The sequence below is a fragment of the Panthera uncia genome, assembly GCF_023721935.1.
Source record: "Panthera uncia isolate 11264 chromosome C1 unlocalized genomic scaffold, Puncia_PCG_1.0 HiC_scaffold_4, whole genome shotgun sequence".
In the NCBI taxonomy this organism is placed as follows: domain Eukaryota; kingdom Metazoa; phylum Chordata; class Mammalia; order Carnivora; family Felidae; genus Panthera; species Panthera uncia.
Window position 1 is genome coordinate 93,826,642 of NW_026057585.1, and position 22,624 is coordinate 93,849,265.

Below are 22,624 nucleotides of genomic sequence, written 5' to 3' on the forward strand. Positions count from 1 at the left end.
AGTCAGCAGTAAATCCCATACGTACGTGTACTTGGAACGTGGCCTTCATCTGGAGCGGTTCACATTAGTCACTGGGAAGGGATGTGTCTTGCGTGCGGGCGTCACCTGTGACATACTGAGCCAGCCTCTCGGAAGCTTGAATCAGGGCTGCGTGACGGAGACATTGTGCTCACAGAGTGCACGGTGAAATCGGGTAGTGGGACTGTCGGCTTAAATGAAACCGTGTTCACCCCATTTCCTGAAAAATGTGCGTGTCAAAAAATACGTCTCTACCTGAGTTGCCAGTGTAACTGGGTCTGTGTGGACGAATCAGACAGCCCAGGATGGAGCTGGTGAGGGCCTCACAGCATTAGAGCACAGCGTCTTGAGGCCCGTGAGCACAGACAGCCCCGATTCCCTCTCCTTATCACCCATGTTCTTGGTGCCCCATCCCCTAGAACCTTCTTCTGTGTCTCCTCTGCAGTGTGGTTCGTCCAGCTGCTTCCTCACTGGCGTCCCTGCTCCCAGCCCGTCCCCTGGAAGGTCTTCTCCGTGTCGCACGGTTAGCACTGTGACACATAGGCCTGAGCCGCGGTTCCCCAGGGCCCTAGCACCGAGTCCAGACTTCTTGCCCAGGATACGAGGACTTCCTAACTGCTCAGCCTTGCTCATCACTCCCTCAGGCTGCAGGCCCTGTCACTCTTCTGCGGTCGCTTTTCCATCAGTGATGAAACCTTTCCCAGAAGCTCCCTGGGAACTTGCTTGATATCTCCCTCACGGGGACTCATTCTGAAACCCGTCACCGACGAGGGCCTTTGAAAGCGTTGTGGGCTCTCAGGATTCACCTGGGATCACGGGGGTTGGTGCAGACCCCCGAACCAAGTGGAGTTTCTGCCAAGAGGAAGAAGTGGCCAAGGCACCCGCAGGTGCTGGGAGGCCACCCGGTCAAACAGAGGCAGGAAGCCGGCTGCAGAGAGAGCCGGAGAGAGAAGCCTCCTGGATTGCTCTCCGCCTTCCTTCCAGCTCTTAGTGCTTGAGCAGCATTCTTGTTTTCCCCGTGGGTTTCCTTGTTTTTACTTAAACTGGTCTGATGAGTTTCCCTTTCCTGCAATGAAAGGATCCTAAGAGAATCCCTTTGAAGCTCTTGCAAACGGCTGAACACAGTGCTAGAGGCCAGGCACGGAGGCCCTGATCCTCTCCGGGTCAAGTCACCACATAGATAACTACGCGGGAAACCGCCAGCAACAGGTCCTGGGTGACTTGGATTCCGGGAAACCCATTCACTTCTAGGATAAGTAAGTCATGACAATAGCAGCGACGTTTACACTGTGCTAACTACTTGCCGGGCACCATCCCACGCACGTCCCAAGTACGGTCTCGTTAATCATCCTTGTAACCCTAGGAAGAAGGTACTGTGCTCTGCCCCCCTTGTCCAGACGAGGAAACTGAGACACAGAGAGGTTAAGTGACTTTTTCAAGCTCACTCAGCTGGTCGTTGCTGGCGCCCGGCTGTGAACCCAGGCTGCCTGTGCTCTGTGTGCCCACACACTTCTCTCCACACTAGCTCTCATGCTAGTGTGGCCCGCGATGCTCTCAGGGACTCGGGATCCGGGTTTGGAGGGTGGGAGAGGAGTCTGTGAACTGAGACTCAGCTTCCGCTGGCTGAGAAGGACCCAAAGCACGACAGTGTCTTTCATCCATTCCACACATACTGCTGGAGTGATATTGACGAAAGTGGTTTTGTTTTTTTTCTTTTTTATTTAAAAAAACTTTTTAAAATATTTGTTATTGAGAGACAGAGAGAGACAGAGCATGAGCAGGGGAGGGGCCAAGAGAGAGAGGGAGACACAGAATCGGAAGCAGGCTCCAGGCTCCGAGCCGTCAGCACAGAGCCCGACGCGGGGCTCGAACCCACGGACCGTGAGATCGTGACTTGGGCTGAAGTCGGACGCTTAACCGTCGGAGCCACCCAGGCGCCCCCGGTTTTGTTTTTTTCTCTCCCCTTTGCTGTTTCAGCCAGTGGCTCTTCTTCGGGCTAAGCCAGATTCAGCAGAAAAGCAGAGATACCATTTCTGAGTATCAAGAATCAAGACTTTGGCGTCGTAAGAACCCGAGCTTCGAGTTTCAAAAGTGGGAGCCCCGGGCATACGTAAAGTTTATGGCATTAACAAAAGGTTTGGAGACTAAGCGACAATCACTGGACTGAGCAACAATGTTGGACTAAGATCCAACAATCATTTGCCCAGACCTGGATAAGGTCAGATGTCTCTGGGCTGGGGGTCCGCGCAGAGGGGCCGAGGAGGGTGGAAACAGTCATGAGGACGTGGGTCTCCACAGAGGTGAGTGGTGGCGGGAGCGATGGCCCTGTGCCAGCTGTGAGAGTGGGTGTGGGTTGGGGGGGGGGGAGCCCAGGTGTCTCTCACCCCGTATGGCGTGGGAGGGGATGGTCACGGAGTGGTTGGCAGAGGGGCTGAGACGCCTGTGCCCTCAGAGTGACAGGGCCTGTGACAGGCCCTGCCAATGTCTCCCGTGTGCCTGCGAAGAGGCCGAGAGAAGAAAGATGGAGAAGCTGGGTGAAGAGAGGGCTTCCAGGAGGCTGGGAGGGCACGTCTGCCACCCGGAAGACGGAAATGAGGCCATCTCAGCAGGTGCCAGAGAAGGCCAGGTTGCCGCGGGCCCCTGCCCGGGGCTTGGAACTCTGTGAGCTCCCTTCACCAGGAAAAGAGATACGGACACAACCCAGAACAAGCGGTGGGCAGACTCTGATTAACTGTGATTCAGCGTCTCCCGCCCAGCAGAACGGGGACTTGAAACAGAAATTAAGCCTAGTTGTGGGGCGCCTGGGCGGCTCAGTCGGTTAAGCATCCGACTTCAGCTCAGGTCACGATCTCACGGTCCGTGAGTTCGAGCCCCGCGTCGGGCTCTGTGCTGACAGCTCAGACCCTGGAGCCTGCCTCGGATTCTGTGTCTCCCTCTCCCTCTCCCTCTGCCCCTCCCCAGCTGGTGCTCTGTCTCTCAAAAATAAATAAACAGGTTTAAAAAATTTTTTAAGAAACTAAGCCCAGTTGTGAAAAACCGAAGTTATGTCTCTTGCACACTCCATGATGTGGACTGAATGTCCTGCCTGCTTCCCTGTTCCTAAAACGGCTTTGCGTGTTCAAGAGAAATGGGGGAAGAGAGCCTGTAGCAGAGGCCTGATCCTCCCGCATGTTCCGTATCCTCTTTCAGGCAGCCCTCCGGGCTTGGTCTCCTACCACCCAAGCCGTCCCTGTGCCCTCATCCCCTGCGGAAAAGCCTCCTAGTATTGATAGAGTGGGGGTGATGGTACTTCATACTGTCCCTCTATCAGCCACCAACCAACAACGTACCTGCCTTCACCATGCCTGTCACGCAAATAATTGTGTCTACGGGGGCGGAAGTTCAAGACGACACTGTGCTGTCTCAGTACTTGCTGTCTTTGCCCGTGACTCTTAGGACTGTTTAGACCAGAGTCTTGCAACCTTGATGCTCTTGGCATCCGGGCGGGATAAATCTTTACTGGGGGGCTGCCCTGTGCACGGTGGGATGGTTAGCGGCTTCCCTGACCTCCACCTACTAGATGCCAGTAGCGACCCCCCATCGAGTTTTGACCGCCAAGAATGACTCCAAACATTGTCAACTGTCCCCAAGGGGAGGGGAGAATCATCCCCAATGAAGAACCACCGCTTAAAAGATTTTGCATACACGCCCCCCCCCCCTCCCCAGCATGTGCTTTTTGCTCTGAGGTTGATGTCAGTGAAGGTAGAAGGCAAAATCTAACCAGAAAAATAGTGGTCTGGACGTCAGAAGACTTGGGGGTCAAGTCTCACTCCCTACCTATGTGACCTTAAGCAGGGCATCTAACTTCTTTGAGCCTCAGTTTTCCCATATGTGTATTGGGGATGATAAATGAGGAAAAGGATGTTAGTTTGTTTTGTTCGCTACTGTATCCCCAGTATCTAGAATAGTACATAGTAAGTGCTCAATAAAAATATGTTGCTTGGTTGACTGAGTCTCTGCCCTGCCTCCCCTCCCGGGACTTCTGCAGGGTTCAGCTGAAAAAGTCTGTGAGCACTTCCATGACTGAATAAGCTCTGTGGGTTGTACCAGCGTCAACATCCTGGCCACGCTGTTGTATGAAAGCTACACAAGATATTACCACGTGGAAAGACTGGGTGAAGGTCATAAAACCTTCCTGTAATTCTTTTTTTGCAATTTCCCGTGAATCTGTTACTATTTCAAAGTAAAGACTTCAACCTAAATAGAATAAATACATAGGGACAAAATGGAAATAAGAATTCCCCAAAACGAGGCGCCTGGGAGGCTCAGTCGGTTAAGCGTCCGACTTCGGCTCAGGTCATGATCTCACGGTTCATGAGTTCGAGCCCTGCATCGGGCTCTGTGCTGACAGCTCAGAGCCTGGAGCCTGTTTCAGACTCTGCGTCTCCCCCTTTCTCTGTTCCTCCCCTGCTCACCCTCTCTCTCGCTCTCTCGCTCTCAGAAATAAACATTAAAATAAAAAAAAAAAAGAATTCCCCAAAACATGTGCAGCATAAAAATAGTTAAATTCCCTAGATCACTAGAAGAGGGGAGAGACTCAGATCACAAACTCGAACCTACAGGAAATGGAACGACTTTTCCATGACTCAGCCTGATTTATCTCAGGAGCTCCTATTCTGCCAGGTGGCAGAAATGTTTCCCTCCCTCGTCTGCTGGGGTTGCACCTAAATTCTGCAGGCTTGTGTCAAGTGAAAGCCTCCTAGGGGCACATCTGGGGCAGGTGCCATCCGTCCCTGTTCCCAGACTGGCTGCTGGGCTGTTGGTCCCCGCAGGTCCGTGCTGAGCCTGAGGGAACCTGGCAGGACCGATGAGTCACTACCTGGCGTCCTCTGATTCACATGTAGTCCACAGATACATTTTATTTGACCCATATGGTATTAAAAAAAATTTTTTTAATGCTTATTTTTGAGAGAGAGGGAGAGAGAGACAGAGTGTGAGCAGGGGAGGGTCAGAGAGAGAGGGAGACACAGAATCAGAAGCGGGCTCCAGGCTCTGAGCCGTCGTCACAGAGCCCGACGTGGGGCTCGAACCCACGACCCGCGAGATCACGACCTGAGCCTAGGCCGGACGCTTCACTTACTGAGCCACCCAGGTGCCCCCTGGCCCATATAGTATTTTAAAAGATCAGTTGCCAATAACCTGCAATGGGAGTTTTCACATAAGATATTTGAAAGGAAAAAAAAAAAAGATTTTCAGGTCTTGTAAAAAATAATAAAGATTTTCATGTCTCGTAAAGACAAAACACAACAAAACAGAATCTAGACACCTGGGGCAGATCACTCTGGGCACACGACCCAATGGGGCAGTGATCCGCCGGACCCTCCTCTGTGGCGGCTGCCCCTGTACAACAGGCATGCCCCCAGTGGATTAGCCACAGTTTCCCCCCATTTCCTATCAACACGGGGCCTGGATTCACTCATCTGCAAAATTTGCCTGGCTCCCATAGACACTTGAGTTGGCAGTCCCCACTGTTTCCTATTGCTGTGTCACTTTTGGGTCCCTGGGGCCCATTTTTCTCCTGCTCCTTGCTGGGGTGAGAAAAACACTGGGGAGCTGTCTCAGACCCGTTTGCCTAGATCTATCAAATGGCCACTCAGTCCAGGGTCTTGCTGCCTTCCCTGGCTCCACACCGGATAGGGACACGACGGGACATAGCCCAGGGCCCTCATTCTCAGTTTTCCTCCTTTCCTTTCAGACTCTCCCTCCTCCTCCTGACCTGGGAACCTTTATTTTTGCCCTAAGAGGCAGGAATCCTTGCTAGTCCAGCTTCCGTGTCTTTCTCCCCACTTTGCCCCCCCCCCCCCCCATTCTATTGTCTATACACAACAGTCCTTTCTCTTTCCCCTTATTTGCCAGGCTTTCAAAATCCAAAAGCCAGGATTGTTTGGTTCTCTTTTTTACACTGTGTCCTCCCTTCCTGGAGGCATATGGTGACATCTGCCTGAATTTTGGGGGGCGGAGAGGATCTTGAAACAGTAACAAAAACTGGGAATAAAAAACACACCCGTTAACTTATGAGGTCACCCTCCGTCATCTGTCTACATGCCGGGGGCTGTGCTAAGCAATTTACGTGTGTTACCTCATTTCAACCTCAAACCGGAAATGAGACTGAGGTGAAGTGTTTGTCCAAAGTCAATAGCTAACGAGGGGGCATAGCTGAGAGGTGAACCCAGAGTAGATCAACCCAGCCACCCAGGTCCCCCAAAGGTATGGCCTGAGTTCACCTCCCACCTCTCTGCTTCCGGCACTCCCAGGTCCCTGACCATCTGTGCGCGGTAGAGGCCAGTCGGAATCCTTACCTGGGGGAAACTGAAAGGCCATTGGCCTAGATTTTCCTAAGGCCCGCCTATGCCCCCGGCTGATTGGCAGGGTGGCTGTGACCGTCAGCTTGCTGATCATTGGCCCAGGGAAATCTATTGACCTCCACCGCGCGCCACTTTAACCGCAGCAGGAGAGTCCAGACTGTCAGGACAGATCAACTCCCTGGAGAACAGAGATAAAAATGGAAGGATAAAACGAGAGCTTGAGTCAGAAAGTTGGCAAATCCAGTTACAGGAAAGCGTAGATGCATGCTGGCCGCTGTCAATGTGTCCGTCGGCAGCCTGCCTGGCAAGCTGAGGGCGTCCACCTTGCAGAGCATCCGCACCAGGTTTGGACAGACCTTTGGGCTAACTGGCCCTCTGTTTGGCCAGAGGGAGGGAAGGGTTTTGTTCCGATTTGGTTTTAGTTCCGTGGAATTCAGTGTTAAAAAAACAAAAGTTGCATCATTTGAGATTGAGATATTTTCCTGCTAGAAACTTAACCCTTTCTTTCACCTGTATTGCCTTTTAGCTAACCCCAGGCACCATTTGAAATGCGGGCACTTGTGTTTAGAGTTGTTTCTATATGAGGTAGTCTCGGTCGATGCTTGGGCACATGGCTCTGCAGCTGGGTTATCTGGGTTCAAATCCTGGCTCTGTAGTCACGCTACAGCCCCTCGGGTGAGTCATTCAGTCTTGTGGAGCCTCAGCTTCCTCATCTGTACAATGGGGTTATTAATAGTCCCGACCAAGTCGATGTCTGTCAAGTGCAGCAAGCAATGTGTGGCTCGTAAGTTCAGTAAAAGGAGGATCTTATTACTGGGGAAAAACTCCCAACACGAATGAAACTGTTCTGGGTCAGGGAGGGGTGGGGTGATAATGTCGCTGCTCTTGAGGCTGGGGTCACTCGGCACACCTGTGATTGGAGGGTCAAGGACATAGTCCTGCCAGTTGAACTAGACTCTCCAGCATCTCGGCTGGCACCGGAGTACCAGCTGTGGGACTAGTGAGCCAGAGAGGCCAGGAGGAAGGTGCCAGGCTGGGATCACCCAGCTCATCCTGGATGGTGGAGCACTGATGGGGGAGGAGAGCAAAGGGTGGAGAAATGGGGCCCACTGGGAGGGCCTGGCTCTCAGGAAAGGGGTGGGAGGGGGGAAGGGTAGGTAGGAGGGGAGAGGAGGAGCACCAGCAGCCTGGGCCAGAAGCAGCTGGGCCCTGTGTCCTCTCGGCTTCTGGGGGCCAGGCTGCTCAGGAGGAAGTCGTGGCCAGACGTGCTGAGTTCTGAGTTAATGCCTTTGTGGGCTGCCGGAGGCAGTGGGAACTGCCACCCGATCTCATGGAAATCCCCTGTTGATGGCGGGGGGTGGGGGGGTGGGTCCCCCTGTGCTGGAACTCTCCTCTGGCTCCAGCCCTTTACTTATTCATTCTTCCTTCCTTCCTTTCTTTCTTTCTCCCTTCCTTTCTTCCCTCCTTCCCTCCTTCCTTCTTTTTCTTTCTTTCTTCAAAACATAATTCACATTTAGTGAAGTGCAAAACTCTTTAAGTGGACAGCTCGATGGGTTTCTACCCATGTACAGTCACCACCCAGATCAAAATCTAGAGCATTCCCAGGACCCAAGAAGGCTGCCCCAAACCCTTTCCCGGTTCAAGACTCCCCAAAGTCACCCCAATTCTAACCTTTATCACCTTCAACTACTATTCCCTACTTTTGAACTTCAAATGCACAGAATCATAACAGTGTGTATCCTTTTGTGACTGACTTCTTTCAACATTCTATCCGGGTTTTCGTATACCTGTCCTCCATTCTTCTTACCTGCTGTATAATATTCCACTGTATGAATGTCCCATTATGTATGTTTTTATTTGCTTCCTTTCTGGCTTGGGGATATTATGAATAAAGTAGCTGTGAACATTTTTGCACCTGGCTCTTGGTGCCTAGAAGCCCTTGTTTCTGTCAGGCATACACAGGTGGTTCCAGCCCTTTTATTTTATTTCATTTTTGAAAAATGTTTATTTATTATTGAGAGAGAGAGAGAGAGTGAGACAGAGCGCAAGTGGGGGAGGGGCAGAGAGAGAGGGAGACACAGAATCCGAAGCAGGTTCCAGGCTCTGAGCTGTCAGCACAGAACACGACACAGAGCTCGAACCCGTGAACCGGGAGATCATGACCTGAGCTGAAGTTGGACGCTCAACTCACTAAGCCACCCAGATGCCCCGGTTCCAGCCCTTTTAGACATTCTTTTAGCAAATGCTCCAACACAGGCACCAGGGTGGCTCAGTTGGTTGAGCATCTGACTCTTGATTTCTGCTCAGGTCATGATCTCACGGTCGTGGGATCGAGCTCTGTGTCAGGCTCTGTGCCGAGCTGAGCATGGAGCCTGCTTTGGATTCTCTGTCTCTGTCTCTCTCTCTCTCTCTCTCTCTCCCTCCCCTGCTTGCACTCTTTCTCTCTTAAAAAAAAAAAATTAAAACAAGAGAGAAAGAAAATGCTCCAAGATAAGGAAATCGGGAACTAGTGTGTTTCCCTCCCCGCCTCTCCCCTCCCCCTGCACAGCCGCCTCGGGGTTGCAGGCGTGAGAGTCTGAGAAATGGAAAGGAGACAGAGGCACCACGGCAGCCACATCCAGAAGAAGATGTAAAAATATGTTGGCCACTTGCCAAGAGCATTTCCCCTTTCAAAAACGTCATCTGACCTTGTGCTGGCAATGTACATAGAGATCTTCTGAAACCTGGAAGAAAGTTCTACTCATTCTCCTGTTGATGGTGCCTGTTGAGTCTTGAAAGTAGCTCAGGAATTCAGACATGAGTGAATCCATTTCTCCCATTTTACAGATAGAAAAACTGATGCCCAGAGAAGGGACTTACCGAAAGCCTCACAGCCGGTGACATGACAGGGCCAGGGACACAAAGATTCCTGGCCTCTAGCGGCCTCCTCTGCAAACTGGGAGGAAGGGAGGGGCGCCTGGGTAGCTCAGGCAGTTAAGCGTCCGAGTCCCGGTCTCAGCTCGGGTCTTGATCTCAGGGTCCTGAGTTTGAGCCCCAGGTTGGGCTCTGTGCTGAGTGTGGAGCCTACTTTAAAAAAAATTGCAGATTGGGAGAAAGGGATTATATTCATTGGCCTTTCCCAGTGCCTATCTGCCAAGAGCTAAACTGTTGTCCCAAGAGTTTAGCGTCTTCTGGTCGGTCACCCTTCCATGATTATTGGATGTCAGATTCTAGATTTACTCTGTTCAACCTTGACCGCCTACCATGTGCCAGCTATGGTTTTCATTTCTGGGCACACAGCAGGAGAGGAAACAGACTAGCATTCCTGCTCTCATATAACTTGCATCTCTCAGGGGAGAAGACCAATAAACTCAGAAATAAGTACAGAGAGTGAGGTGAGTTGGAGAAAGATCAGTGCTATCAATTAAATTTTTTTTAATGTTTATTTCTTTTTGAGAGAGACAGAGACAGAATGCAAGCAGGGGAGGGGCAGAGAGGGAGGGAGACACAGAATCCGAAGCAGGCTCCAGGCTCTGAGCTGTCAGCACAGAGCCCGACGCGGGGCTCGAACCCACGAACCGTGAGATCATGACCTGAGCCGAAGTCAGACGCCCAACCGACTGAGCCACCCAGGTGCCCCAATCAGTGCTATAAATTAAAGCAGGAAAGAGGAGGAAATGTTGGAGGCTTGGGGGACAGGGAGGGTGGGAATTTTGAACACAGTGGTCAGGGAAGGTGATATTCAGAAGCCCTGAAAGAGGTGGCGGGTGCAGTGGTGAGGGGGGCTGTGGGACGGAGAGAGTGTTCTGGGCAGGGGGACAGCAAGTGCAAAGGCCCTGAGGCAGGATCCTGGCGGTAACTGGGGAACATTAAGGATGGTTTGGTGGGAATGAGTCGAACGAGTGGGAGGGGTATGGAACATGAGGTCAGAGAGGCGAGGGGCAGAGGGCAGAGGGGCCGTATAGGTGGCTATAAGGACTTTGGCTTTTATTCAGTGACATACAGAGCCTACAGAGTTTCCCTCAGAGGAGTGACAAGATCTGACTTAACATTTCTAAGGGGAGTTGGCTGCTATGTGGAGAACAGATGGAGACGAGGACAGAAGCAGGGAGACCAGTTAAGAGGCTGTGACAACAATCCAGGGACAGATGGGGGGGGGGGCTTGGCAGGCGGGGACAGCGGAGGGAGGCATGGAGTTTTGAAGGCAGCACCCACCAGACTTCCTGGCCAGTTCATATCCATCTTAATGCAAGACCCCCTGGGATGCAGAGCAGGTGCGCTTTGCAAAGAAGCAAAGCACTGAGTTTCAGGTAGAAGGTCTTCTCCATCCTTCCAGATCCCTCCTTCAGGTTTCCCTCCCCAAAGTCAGCCAGGGAAAGGTCTCACTGTGTCCTCCCCCAACACGGGCCTGAGCCCTTCAAGCAAGTAAGTGTGTGTGTGTGTGTGTGTGTGTGTGTGTGAGTTTGGGGCAGGGGAGGTCACTTTGATTCTTCTTCTCCTGTCCTTTATCCGCACCCCAATTTCTCTTTCCTCTGGGAGCTGTTGTGACAAAGCCCCCCCCCCCCCGCCCCCCACTCACCGGGGCTCTAAGCACCTGTGCTGCCTGAAGACGCTCCAGCCCCACTGACCTTTCTCCTTTGGGCCCCAAGACTTCCACCTCTGCTCTCTGCCTTCTCTAAAAAATATATATATATATATTTTTTTTAATTTTTAAATTATATATTTATTTAATTAATTAATATTAATAATTAATAAATTATATATATATTTTTTAATTTTTAAATTAATTTTGAGATAGAGGAAGAGAGAGCAGGGGAGGGGCAGAGAGGGAGAGGGAGGGAGGGAGGGAGAGAGGATCCCGAGCAGGTTCTGCACTGTCAGCAAAGAGCCCGACGTGGGGCTCAAACCCATGAACTGTGAGATCATGAGCTGAGCGAAGTCGGGTGCTCAACCCACGGAGCCACCCATGTGCCCCTCTGCTTTCTTTTTAACACTGCAATTTGTAATGATTTACTTCTTTGTTTACTTACTGGGTGTTTGGCCTCTTGTGCTGTAAGGCAGGGAATGGGTTGGTCCTGTTCACTCTCAATTCCCCAAGTACTAAGCTCAGCGCCTAGAGGGACAGATTAGCGGGGAAGTCGGCAGCGCCTCTGAGATGGCCAGAGTGACCCCCACCTCCTGGTAGTCCCAGCTTAGCCATCCCTTCCCACACTGAATGGAGCTGGTCCTGTGTGACCAAGAGTGTGAGGGTGACACATGGGGGTGACAGTATGTGCCTTCCATGCTATATATATGTATATATGTATTTATCATACGTGAGGCTTTTAAAGGCTATTTCCTTCCTCCCTTCCCCCCTTCCTTCCTTCCCTCCTCCCTTCCCTCCTTCCCTTCTTCTCTCTTTCCTTCCTTCCTCCCTCCCTCCCTTTAGATGCATATAAAATCTCCCGCTGGTTCTGTTGCATTGAACCCTAATACACAGGTATCGAGGATTATGAACTCTAAAGCCAAATTACCTGGGTTCAGATCCCAAGTCTCCCATTTACCTGCTCTGGGACTGTGGACAATTTCTTAATCTTTTTGCCTTGGTTGCCTCATTATAAATAGGAATTACACCGACCCCATTGGTTTGTACATATTAAATGAATTTTTAAGCGTGAAAGCAGCTAGAACCTGGCAAACACTCACTATGGGGCTGTTCGCTACAGCCCTTTTACTTAGCACACAATAGGTGCTCAATAAATATTCTCCAAATGGATGGCTGGCTAGTGAGCGAGAGGGGCCAAGGGTCCTTGTATGCCAATTCCTTCCCGGGGGTTGCTTCCGAGTTCAAGTCTTTATAGGTAGGAGGGCTTTCAAAGAACATTTTCTGTCCTCCTCCTTTTCACATGCCTACTCAAAAACGATTCATTGTTTGTCTGAAATTCAAATTGAACCGGGCATTACATTTTCCTTCATTTTCTCTCGAGACCCTAAACGTGCCACATCTTCTCGGAGGCTTTTAGTGAGGTCACCTCTGTGTGATGGGCACTCGTGTGTGTCCGCTCAGCCAGGCTCTGCCCGTCAGTTACACATCTTGCCTCGACAGCCCCTCAAACTCCTTGCAATAAATTTCCGAATACATGCCTTCTACTGATTCTGGTCCCCTGGTTGGGACCTGAGCTATGTAGCCCGCTTCTCCCACACGTGTATGGCAGGGCTTTGGTCACCTGCATGGCTGGGTTCCTTCAGCTTTCAGCTCTAAAGTCCTACAGTTCTAGGATTAGGTTGATGGAAACCGAGTCCCGAGTAGGGGAGGGGAATGAGGGTTTCAGCTCAGAGGAGAGACCGGTTGCAGGTGGAATGTCGTGACTTTAACTACTCGAGGGCTAGGGTCGCCGATGCTTGTTGCTTTTCTGGCGGCCTGACATCTGTCTCCCCCCCCCCCATTCTCATGTCCTTTTGGGGGGATTACTCATCTCCTCTGTGCACAGTCCGGTAGAAAGGAAGGTACTTGGGGGCTCTGCCCTCCCACAGCCACGGCGGTGGGCACATGACCCAATCAGATGCTCCCCTTCTGGATCTGAAGTTGAGCAGACCCATCCATCCAGCGATGCCCTGGGAGCGCCTTCCAGTAAATTCCCTCTTGCAAAAGCCAGGCAGGGCTGGTTTCTGCTACTCATTTCCTTCTCTACTGGTGTCCTTTCCACTAAAATGTAAACTCCAGGGCAGTGGGGACTGTCTGGTCCAGTGCAATATTCCCAGTGCCTAAAACAGTGCCTGGCATCTAGCAGGTGCTCAATTAAATGCTTGTTGAATGAATAGACAATAGTCAGGCCTGAAGGGGAGGCCGATTCCCGAACAATGGCTAATAGTTCGACCTCATGAGGCAGATTGTGGGGGTTTCTCTCCCGAAAAAGTGGGATGTTACCTATCTCCCGAGGTTATCAGGACAAATAGGTTGGTGTCACTGAAATGCTTACAATAAGGCCTCGCATAGGGACACCTGGGTGGCTCAGTCGGTTAAGCATCCGAATCTTGATTTTAGCTCAGGTCATGATCTCGTGGCTGTGGAGTGGAGTCCCACGTCGGGCTCTGCACTAAGCATGGAGCTTGCTTGGGATTCTCTCTCCCTCTCTCTCTCTCTCTCTCTCTCTCTCTCTCTCTCTCTCTGACCCTCTCCCACTTACACTCACTATCTCTCTCAAAATAAATAAATAAAAATTAAAAAAAAAAACAGTAAGTCCCAGCATAGAGGAAGCACTATAAAATTATAATCAGCCATTGCTGTGAGCAGGGTACCAGCTACCCTCTTCACTTAGGGCTCATCAGGGACTGTGCTAGAACCCTGATACACGTGATCTTGTTACTTTCACACCTTGAATTTTCCAACCGAAAACTGGGTTATCTTGCGAGGATGTGGGAAGGATGCATTCACTCGCTGTCCATACTCTCTCCTTTCTTTCCCGGAGGCAGCCACCCAAGGCTTCGGCGGGCACCGGCTGGGCACAGCAGGCAGGAAGGATGGGAGGTCTGGTCCCGTGTCCCTCCCCGTGCCTCCAGCGGAATGGGGGGCAGCCCCAGCCGTGTTGGCTGCTGGCAGAGCTCAGTGTCCCGAAGTTCCAGAGGTTTCCAGTTCCAGTTAGTACACAATCCAAAAGAGGGTGACCAACCTGCACTGGTCTGCTGAGACTCCCTTGGTTTCAGCATATTCTGGGAAGTCCCGTATTCCGGGAGCCTCCTCAGTGCTGGGCAAATTGGGACGGTTGGTCATCCTAATCCAAGATGACCTAGAGGGTGTCCTGACATGTGAGCAGTTCACGGCGATGGAGAATAAGCACAGCCAGGCAGGCGGCTGGCACCTGGGAAACTCGTCATCAGGTGGCAATGGCCTCGTCGCTGGTAGGGGGCTCAGGGGCAAGAGCCCCGCATGGGTACGGTCCGGGGTGAGCTTGGGTATCAGGTGAATATCTTAGCATGTCTTTGTCATTTGCAAGTCCCAAAACAAAACAAGACGCCAATTGACTTAGGGAGAAAAGAGAATGTGAAGTCCAGGACTATAACAGCTTCAAGTATGGCTGGATCCAGGTGAATGAAATGATGTCATCTAGATAACGTCTCTCTCCATCTTTTGGCTTTCCTTCTTTTCTGTGCTGCCTTATTCTCAAACAACTTCTCTCTCATCTTGGTGGCTCTGGCTGGGTAAGACTGACACCGTCCGAGGATTAAGGGGGAGAGTGGGAGATTCTCTTGGCCAACAATTTCAATATAAGCTCACTTTTGGCTCTGACTGGGTCACATGCTCATTGCTGAACCAATCACTGGGGGGCAGGTAGGGGAATGAAACACTACTCTGATTGGCTTAGCGTAGCTCCCATGCTCTACCCAAACCTGAGGGTCTTGGCACCTGGGTTATGGGGACAGGTGGGCTGAATTTGCCCCCGTGACCGAATACACATGAGGATAGTAATAATGGTAATACCAACACCAATAATAACAGCAGCCAGCATTTACATAATGCTTGCTCTGCTCTCGGCGGTAACGAGGAGGGAGGACGTCTGGGAACGAGGCTGGATACCTCTAGGAAGTTGTTTCGGGAAACTCTTACATTGGATGGGAAGTTGGATTAAAATGTCAGTGATGTTTAATCTCGGCTGCATGTGAGGAACACCTTTTGAAGAATCACACGAGCTCCACCAATGGAATAGGAATCTCTGGGGGCGGGACCCTAACATTAGGGTGTAAAAAACGCTCCAGGTGTTTCTACCATGCCTCACCTCCAGGATTAAGAACGACCTAGCTCAGTGTGTCTAGGGTAGAACAGCCGTGTGTTTTGTTTTTTAATTTTTTAAAAATGTTCATTTATTTTTGAGAGAGAGAGAGCGTGAGTGGGAGAGGGACAGAGAGAGAAGAGGAGACACAGAATTTGAGGCAGGCTCCAGGCTATCAGCCCAGAGCCCGACGCGGGGCTTGAACTTGTGAACCACAGATCATGACCTGAGCCCAAGTCAGAGGCTTAACTGGCTGAGCCACCCAGGGGCCCCTTGGAGCATGGGTTTTAAACATCCATTCAGGTGTTTCCTATGCTCGAGGACCCCTGAACGAGGGCTCTGGTTTCCATCATGGCTTGGCGCCTTGAGGTCAACAGATAAGGCTGCTTCTGGCTTGAGGTGACTGATCTGGGTGCACCTGCTGGCTTTCTGAAGGCTGAGGGGGTGAATCTCTCAGGACCTTTTCACCATTTGGCAATGGGAACTTAATCCAAGGTCTTTTTAATGAATCTCTGAATCTTTTTTTTTTTTTAATATTTTTTATGTTTATTTATTTTTGAGAGAGACAGAGAGAGAGAGAGAGACAGAGAGACAGAGTGGGAGCGGGAGAGGGGCAGAAAGAGAGGGAGACGCAGAATCTGAAGCAGGCTCTGTGCTCTGAGCTGTCAGCCCAGAGCCTGACACGGGGCTCAAACCCATGAACCGTGAGATCATGGCCTGAGCTGAAGTCAGACGCTTAACTGACTGAGCCCCCCCAGGTGCCCTGAATCTCTGAATCTTTAAAATTACCCTAGGCCCCTTAGAAGGACCCGGGTTTAAATTTTTGATAGTGTCATTTTCCCACGAAATTCGTGGTATCCTTCTTCCCTGGAAGGTTTTAAATTTGATCTTGCCCCTAACATTCACTTAAGAATCACTTCTCCCCTTCCAGGTGTGGAGTTCTACCCATTGGGAGCTTCTTTAACAGGATGGCTGCCTGGGGGAGAAAAAGGTATTCTGTCCTTATGTCCTCCCCCAATGGCATTACCAGTGACGATTAAGCACTGAGTGCTCCTGTTTGAAATATTCAAGAAAGCTTTATGGGAGCTGGCCAGTCCGCACCTAACCAGCCGGTTACATTCCAAAGGTGTTTTGATAGTTGTGTGAACTGGGAATCAAAATCTGTTTTCTTATAGCAACGATGTTATCAAGGCCAAGGTGGTTTTGCAAGCTAGCCCACAAATATCTGTTCAATTCGCAATGAATAATTATAGAACTACGTGAATAACTTGTCACTCCTGTTACTTATCTGAGGTTATAGATGGGAAAAAACGGAAAACCGATTCCAGAGTTAATAGAACTTGCATCATTAGAAAAATATTTACATCTCCCTCTTAATTTGTATGTTTTGGGCACAGGACGTTTATCTCTTTTCCCATCTTCTGTCTTCCGAGGCTATGCTGTTTCCCGAGCCAGAATGATGTTAGTACAGCAAATGGGTGGAGTGTGATAAAACACATCTGTCAGGTGGCAGGGGGAGTGGCAGTCATTACTGGGGCCCCACTTCTTGAAAAGTGGGTCTCTGAGGGAGGGAGCCAAACCATAAGAGACTCTTAAAAAACTAAGAACAAACTGAGGGTTGATGGGGGGTGGGAGGGAGGGGAGAGTGGCTGATGGGCACTGAGGAGGGCATCTGCTGGGATGAGCCCTGGGTGTTGTATGGAAACCGATTTGACGATAAATTTCATATTAAAAAAATATGACACAAATAATAATCATTTAAAAAAAAAGAAAAGTGGGTCTCTGAAAAGGAGACAACTCTGGACAAAGGCACAGAGTGGGGGGCTGGGGAGCGGGCCTGGGGATGCCCCACCCACCCCCCACCTTCCTGGGGAGTGCAGTCCAGCTGCACCACCAAGTTCAGGGTCAGTCCGGCAGAGTGCTCTAATGGGAACATCACCACCTTTTCTAGAACCCCCCACTGTCGGGGCTGCAAGGGCCGCGTTGCCCACAGGCTTTCGTTTCCGGATGAGAGGCTGAGACCAGCGAGGGTCGCGGCTTCCATGCCCGGGATCACACGGCAAACGGGAGGCGGTGGTGACCCTAACACGCGCCCTCTGGCCGATGGCGCAGGGCCCTTTCCGCTCTGACCACCGCCCCCCTCCTTTCCCCTATGGTTTTCTCAAACTCGGGTTCAGGAGGGCAGCTGTCACCCCCTCACACAGATGGAGCCCCCCAGAGAGCCCCAGGAGGCCAGGGCGCCCCTGCCTGTGGCCTTTCCTGTGCCCCGCGTGCCCCGTGAGAGCTCCTCTCACCCTTCAGGAATGTTTGCTCATAGGTCTTCCTTGAGTAGAATGTCAGCCCCTCGAGGGGGAGGGAGCAGGTCCCACTTGCTTCCTTATTGCCCAAGGCGACTCCCCTGATAACACCTGATGCTGACTCTCGATAAGCATTTGATGAATGAATACACGAACCCCACCGCCACCTGCCCCCTCCCAGCTAGCACCTGCTGAGGTCTAGCGCATGGGTGTATGACCATGACCAGCTCAGCCGTGACCCCTATGCGACGTAGATGGTATCTGAAGGACTCTGCCCCTCGGGGAACTCCCCTGCCTGGGTCTCCTCCAGCCCCCCAGCGACCCCGGGGAGAGAAAGGTACAACTAGTCTCATGCCCCTTTTCTGGCCGAGGTGACTGGGACTGAGGTATGGTCCAGGCAAGGTCATGCAGGTAGGAGTGGTGGGTGGGGCCGACCTTGGAGGCCGGTCTCTGGACCCCGAATCGGGGCCCAGTTGGCTGTGCACCTGCGAGAAGCTGGGCTGGCGGGGGGCTGATGTAAGCGGGCCTCGCGTGCAGAAGGACCTCCTGTCAGGGCCGAATCGCGGCTCTCCTGTTCTAGGTTGTAACCCGGCGTGACGAGCGACCTCCCATCGTGTCTGCTGGGTTCTAAGAAGCAGATCACGCTCCAGGGGAGGGGGTTTCAGCAGAGCAGGACCACCAGGAGGCGGGGCTGACGGGAGCCGCTTCAGAAGCTGCCCGCCGGGCCTGGGGCACCCCGCTTTGCCGTCGGGGCGGCAGAAGGATCTCGGGTTTGGGGGCTGGCAGAGTCGAGTTTGACGCCAGGTCGTCTTCCTCTTACCCGGCGACCGGACTCCACCTCACTTAGCATCTTCCCTAAAACAGAGGTTGCTTCCCTCACCTGCCCCCCCCCCCCACCCCACCCCCGGGGCTGAGCAGGGCAGGGGGAGGGGGGTGGTTAATGGACCTTGCCCCGTTGCTTCCCAAGGCTGCTGCTGTCACAGACACCAGGAACGCGGTGCCTTGCACAACACGATGCGTTCCGTTTCCGTTTTGCAGGCCAGAGTCTGACGCGGGCCTCCCTGGGCCGAAGATCCTGGTGCGGGCACAGCTGCGCTCCTCTCTGGCGCCTTCCGGGGGAGCGTCCGTTTCCTTGCCTTTTCCAGCAGCTAGAGGCTCCCCCGTTCTGTGGCTCCTGCCTCTGGGTGCGAACCCTGCCAGAGTGGCACCTCTCTCTGCGCCCTCCTCTTCCGTCCCCCTCGCCCCCTTCTAGGCCCCTCGCAGATAATCCTGGAATAGCATCATCTTCCCAGTTTAAAGTCACCTGATCAGCAGCCCGATTCCATCAGCAATCTGCGTGCCCCTTTGCCGTGTACCCTAACACGGTCACAGGCTCCGGGGATGAGGGTGTGGGAGTGCCCGGGGGCCCGCCGATGTGCCCCCCCCCCCCCCGTGGAGTCCTTCCATGCATTTGCCTTCCTTTGCCCCGAGGCCCCCCCCCTTCCCACACGCAGGCTGCCTGATGGCCCCTGTGGTGTCCTGGCACAGAGGGAGAGGCCCCTTTGGCATGCCCAGGGGCCAGGAGGAAGCCTCATTTATTGTCCAGGAGCAGGAGAAGGCAGGTGGCTGGACAAGGTGAAGTTTATGGCCATTCTTCAGGTGCATCTGCCTCCCTCTGGCGGCCCACGTGGTCCCATGGGGCTGTTTTATAGCCTTCTCTGCCTGGGAACAATGGCTGCAGAAGAAGTACCCTACCCTGCTAGCTCCCAGCCTGTCCTTGCTCCTAGGGCCACCCACCTGGGAACTGCCCAAGCCTCGGCTGTCATCGGCCCGGTTCCTCAGCCCCCCTCCAGCACTGTGCCCTGCCTGGGAGGGAATCCTCGGGGGTGGGGGTGGGGGTGGGGGGCAACAGCTATTCTGATTTGCCCTGAGCCCCGCTTCCAAATCTTGCCTGTCCCGCTGAAGATGTGTTTCTGGTCTTCTGTGAGGGGAAACAAAAACAAGAGACCTTTCCCACCAAGAGCCGCCCTCTTTGGGCGCAGGGAGGGGGCGGGGATAACAGCGGGCGCCTGCCCACAACCCCCGCCCCCCCGCGTGGGCCTGGTGGTCTGGGCTGAGCTGGGCCGGGCCGGCGGGGGACGTAGAGTCTCGCCATCTAGTGGTGGGTGGTGGAACTGGGAGCTGCAAAGGCTCCAGACTCCTCCCTACCAGGCTCAGTCCTCCCCGGAGGGGAGAGGTGACTCCAAGCCCTGGCTGTTCCCGAGGAGGTTTTTTAAACATAGGAATGTTCAAGCCCTACCCCACACCTCCTGCATCAGAAAGTTTGAGGCCTGAAAATCTGCAGTTTAGCTTTAGAATGTGGATCCCCAGGACTTACCTCTAAACTAGGTTTGGGATAGGATTTGGGAATCCAAGTTCCCTTCCTTCCTTCCTTCCTTCCTTCCTTCCTTCCTTCCTTCCTTCCTTCTTAACCACATTTACTGGCTTACATAAATATTTGAAAACGAATCCATCTGTCTTCCCTTTCTGTATCCTCGACACAATGTGTTACAGTTTTTAATAAACAAATAGCTGTAAATATCCATAAGGAGAAAATGAATTTTAAAATATGAGAGAGAGAGGTCAATAAGTTGCCAAACAGGTCAGCCACTGAAAGGACTATTTTTTTTTTCCTGAAGATTAAGCCGCTGATTTGCACATTTTACGAAAATAAATTTCATCTATAAAAACAAGGTAGTTTATAACTGGATCTCAGCTCCAGTTTTGACAGTTGGAGTTTTTACATAAAAGCTGCAGAATTTCAACGAAAGAACAAAGAAAAGATTCAGACAGAAGTTTATTCTATCAACTTCAGCAAACAAAGAATGACTGCATATCAATTTATGTGAGTCCTCTGGTCCAGAATTTACTTCCCTTTGGAAATATCTGTGACCACACTTCTGTATGTCATCATAGCTTCTAGTGGGAATTAGTCTGGTTTTTTTTTTAATTTTTAAATTTATTTTTAAATTTTTTGAGAGACGGAGAGCGAGCGAGCACGCACATGCGAATGGGGGAGCGGCAGAGGGAGAGGGAGACGTGGAATCTGAAGCAGGTTCCAGTCTCTGAGCTGTCAGCACAGATCATGACACGGGGCTCAAACCCACGGACCGCGAGATCATGATCTGAGCCGCAGTCGGACGCTTCACTGACTGAGCCACCCAGGCGCCCCAGTACATAGTCTGTTCTTGATGAAGACAGAATGCACAGATGTGGCCTGTTGCCTGATCCCTGGGTAATGGCGACTGTGACAAGACCAGGGAGATACATGAAGACATTTCTCCTTTTCTTGAACCGTCAGGTCAACTACAAAGCGATGACGTCCGTAGTATAATAGGGTATCTGCGAAGGTAAAGTTATATCCTGCAAGTGGACTGTGCCTTCAAGATCTGAATTACGGCCCTTCGACGGAGTGTGGACATCGTCCTTCCTGGAGCGTCTGTCTACTCGAGTTACCCTGCACTCCAAACCCGGCTGAACTATTGCTTTTCCCTCTGCGGGGCTCGCCAGCAAACAGTCTTTGCAGGCCGGCCCGACAAGACGAGCCGCTTTGGCAGTCAGTCCGTTAGACTTGGACCATTGCTCGTTCGAAGAACTGAAATCCGGCGCTCGCCCTGAGCTCTGTGTTTGCTGCCTTCACTCAGTCCCGGGGGCTTCTCCGGCAACTTCAGCTCCGGGGCCACCGCTGTCTTCCGCAGGGAACCCAAATTCTTTTCTTTTTTTAAGTTTATTGATTTATTTTGAGAGACAGAGAGAGAGAACATGCACATGAGCGGAGGTAGAGGCAGAGAGAGAGAGAGAGAGAGAGAGAGAGAGAGAGAACCCCAAGCAGGCTTCTCGCTGTCAGCTCGGAGCCAGACTGGGGGCTCAAACTCACGAACTGTCAGAGTATGACCTGAGCCACAATCAAGAGTGAGACGCTTAACTGACTGAGCCTCCCAGGTGCCTCTGGAATCCAAATTGTTAATAAAGTATTATTTTTTAAAGTTTTATTTATTTTGAGAGAAAGAAAGAATATGAGTAGGGGAGGGGCAGAGAGAGAGGGAAAGAGAGAGAGCATCTCAAGCAGGTTCCCTGCTGTCAGTGCAGAGCCTGATGTGGGGCTCGAACTCATGATCTGTGAGGTCATGACCTGAGCCAAAACCGAGAGTTGGATGCTCAACCGACTGAGCCACCCAGGTGCCCCTGGAATCCAAATTCTTAACCAGGCTTCTCTAGTAACTCCTATGGGCAGCTTGAAGTCAACGCCACTGACACAGTGGCCACCAGTTAAATGAGACAACTGTGAGATGTGGATTTTTTTTAAGAAGCTGGTGCTACATTTGGTCATATTACTAGAAGCATAGCCCCCAGGTTAGGGGAGGATATGAGATAATGGTTACTATCTGGGTTCAAGTCCTACTTTTGCTACTCCCAATTGTGTAAACCATGGGCCAATGCCTACACTTCTTCCTGCTTCTGTAGAGTGGAGATAAGGGTACCTGTCTGTCAGGGTTGTTTGAAGGACTCGAAGAGATCATGTACGAAGCACTCAGCACAGGGCCTGCCCTTAGGAATGAGTCACACTGCTCAAGTCTGTTGGCAACACTGTGTCTGATTTCAGGAACATGTTTATAGAGGGAATGTCCGGAGGTAGGGGGGCTGGAAGAACTGAGGGGCTGGGAGGATGCTTGAGGGTCTATAACCGGGGCAGGGGACAGAGGTGTCTGGGGAACAAGGGGTGTGTGGTGCTTAAAAATACCAGTCGACGGGGCGCCTGGGTGGCGCAGTCGGTTAAGCGTCCGACTTCAGCCAGGTCACGATCTCGCGGTCCGTGAGTTCGAGCCCCGCGTCAGGCTCTGGGCTGATGGCTCAGAGCCTGGAGCCTGTTTCCGATTCTGTGTCTCCCTCTCTCTCTGCCCCTCCCCCGTTCATGCTCTGTCTCTCTCTGTCCCAAAAATAAATAAAAAACGTTGAAAAAAAAAATTAAAAAAAAAAAAATACCAGTCGAGGGTCTAGTGTGCAAGAGGGAACGGGGATCAGGGGGCATCGTGCGTGAGCAAACGCCTGCAAACCCCTGGAGCTGGGAAGGGAAAGGACTGACTCGCGGGCTGGTGGCTTCGCTGGAAGCCCTTCAGGCGGACGCCGAGCGAGATCTCTGTTCCCCAGAGCAAGCGGTTTCCGGTGTGGTGCCTCTGCCCCTCGCGGAGCGTGGTCTGATCGTGGGGGAAACACAGACACG

The 22,624-nt window shown here is 52.0% G+C and overlaps 1 long non-coding RNA gene and 1 pseudogene across 1 annotated transcript; one reads left to right on the plus strand and one right to left on the minus strand.

Annotated features, from left to right (window-relative positions):
• The first annotated feature begins 6,186 nt into the window (after positions 1-6,186).
• On the plus strand, positions 6,187-16,355 carry LOC125913084 (uncharacterized). The gene is made up of 2 exons (XR_007454918.1): positions 6,187-6,706; positions 16,020-16,355. It is a non-coding gene; the product is annotated as an uncharacterized LOC125913084 (long non-coding RNA).
• A 4,034-nt stretch (positions 16,356-20,389) lies between these two features.
• LOC125913759 (eukaryotic translation elongation factor 1 epsilon-1-like) lies at positions 20,390-21,167 on the minus strand (annotated as a pseudogene).
• Positions 21,168-22,624: the final 1,457 nt, after the last annotated feature.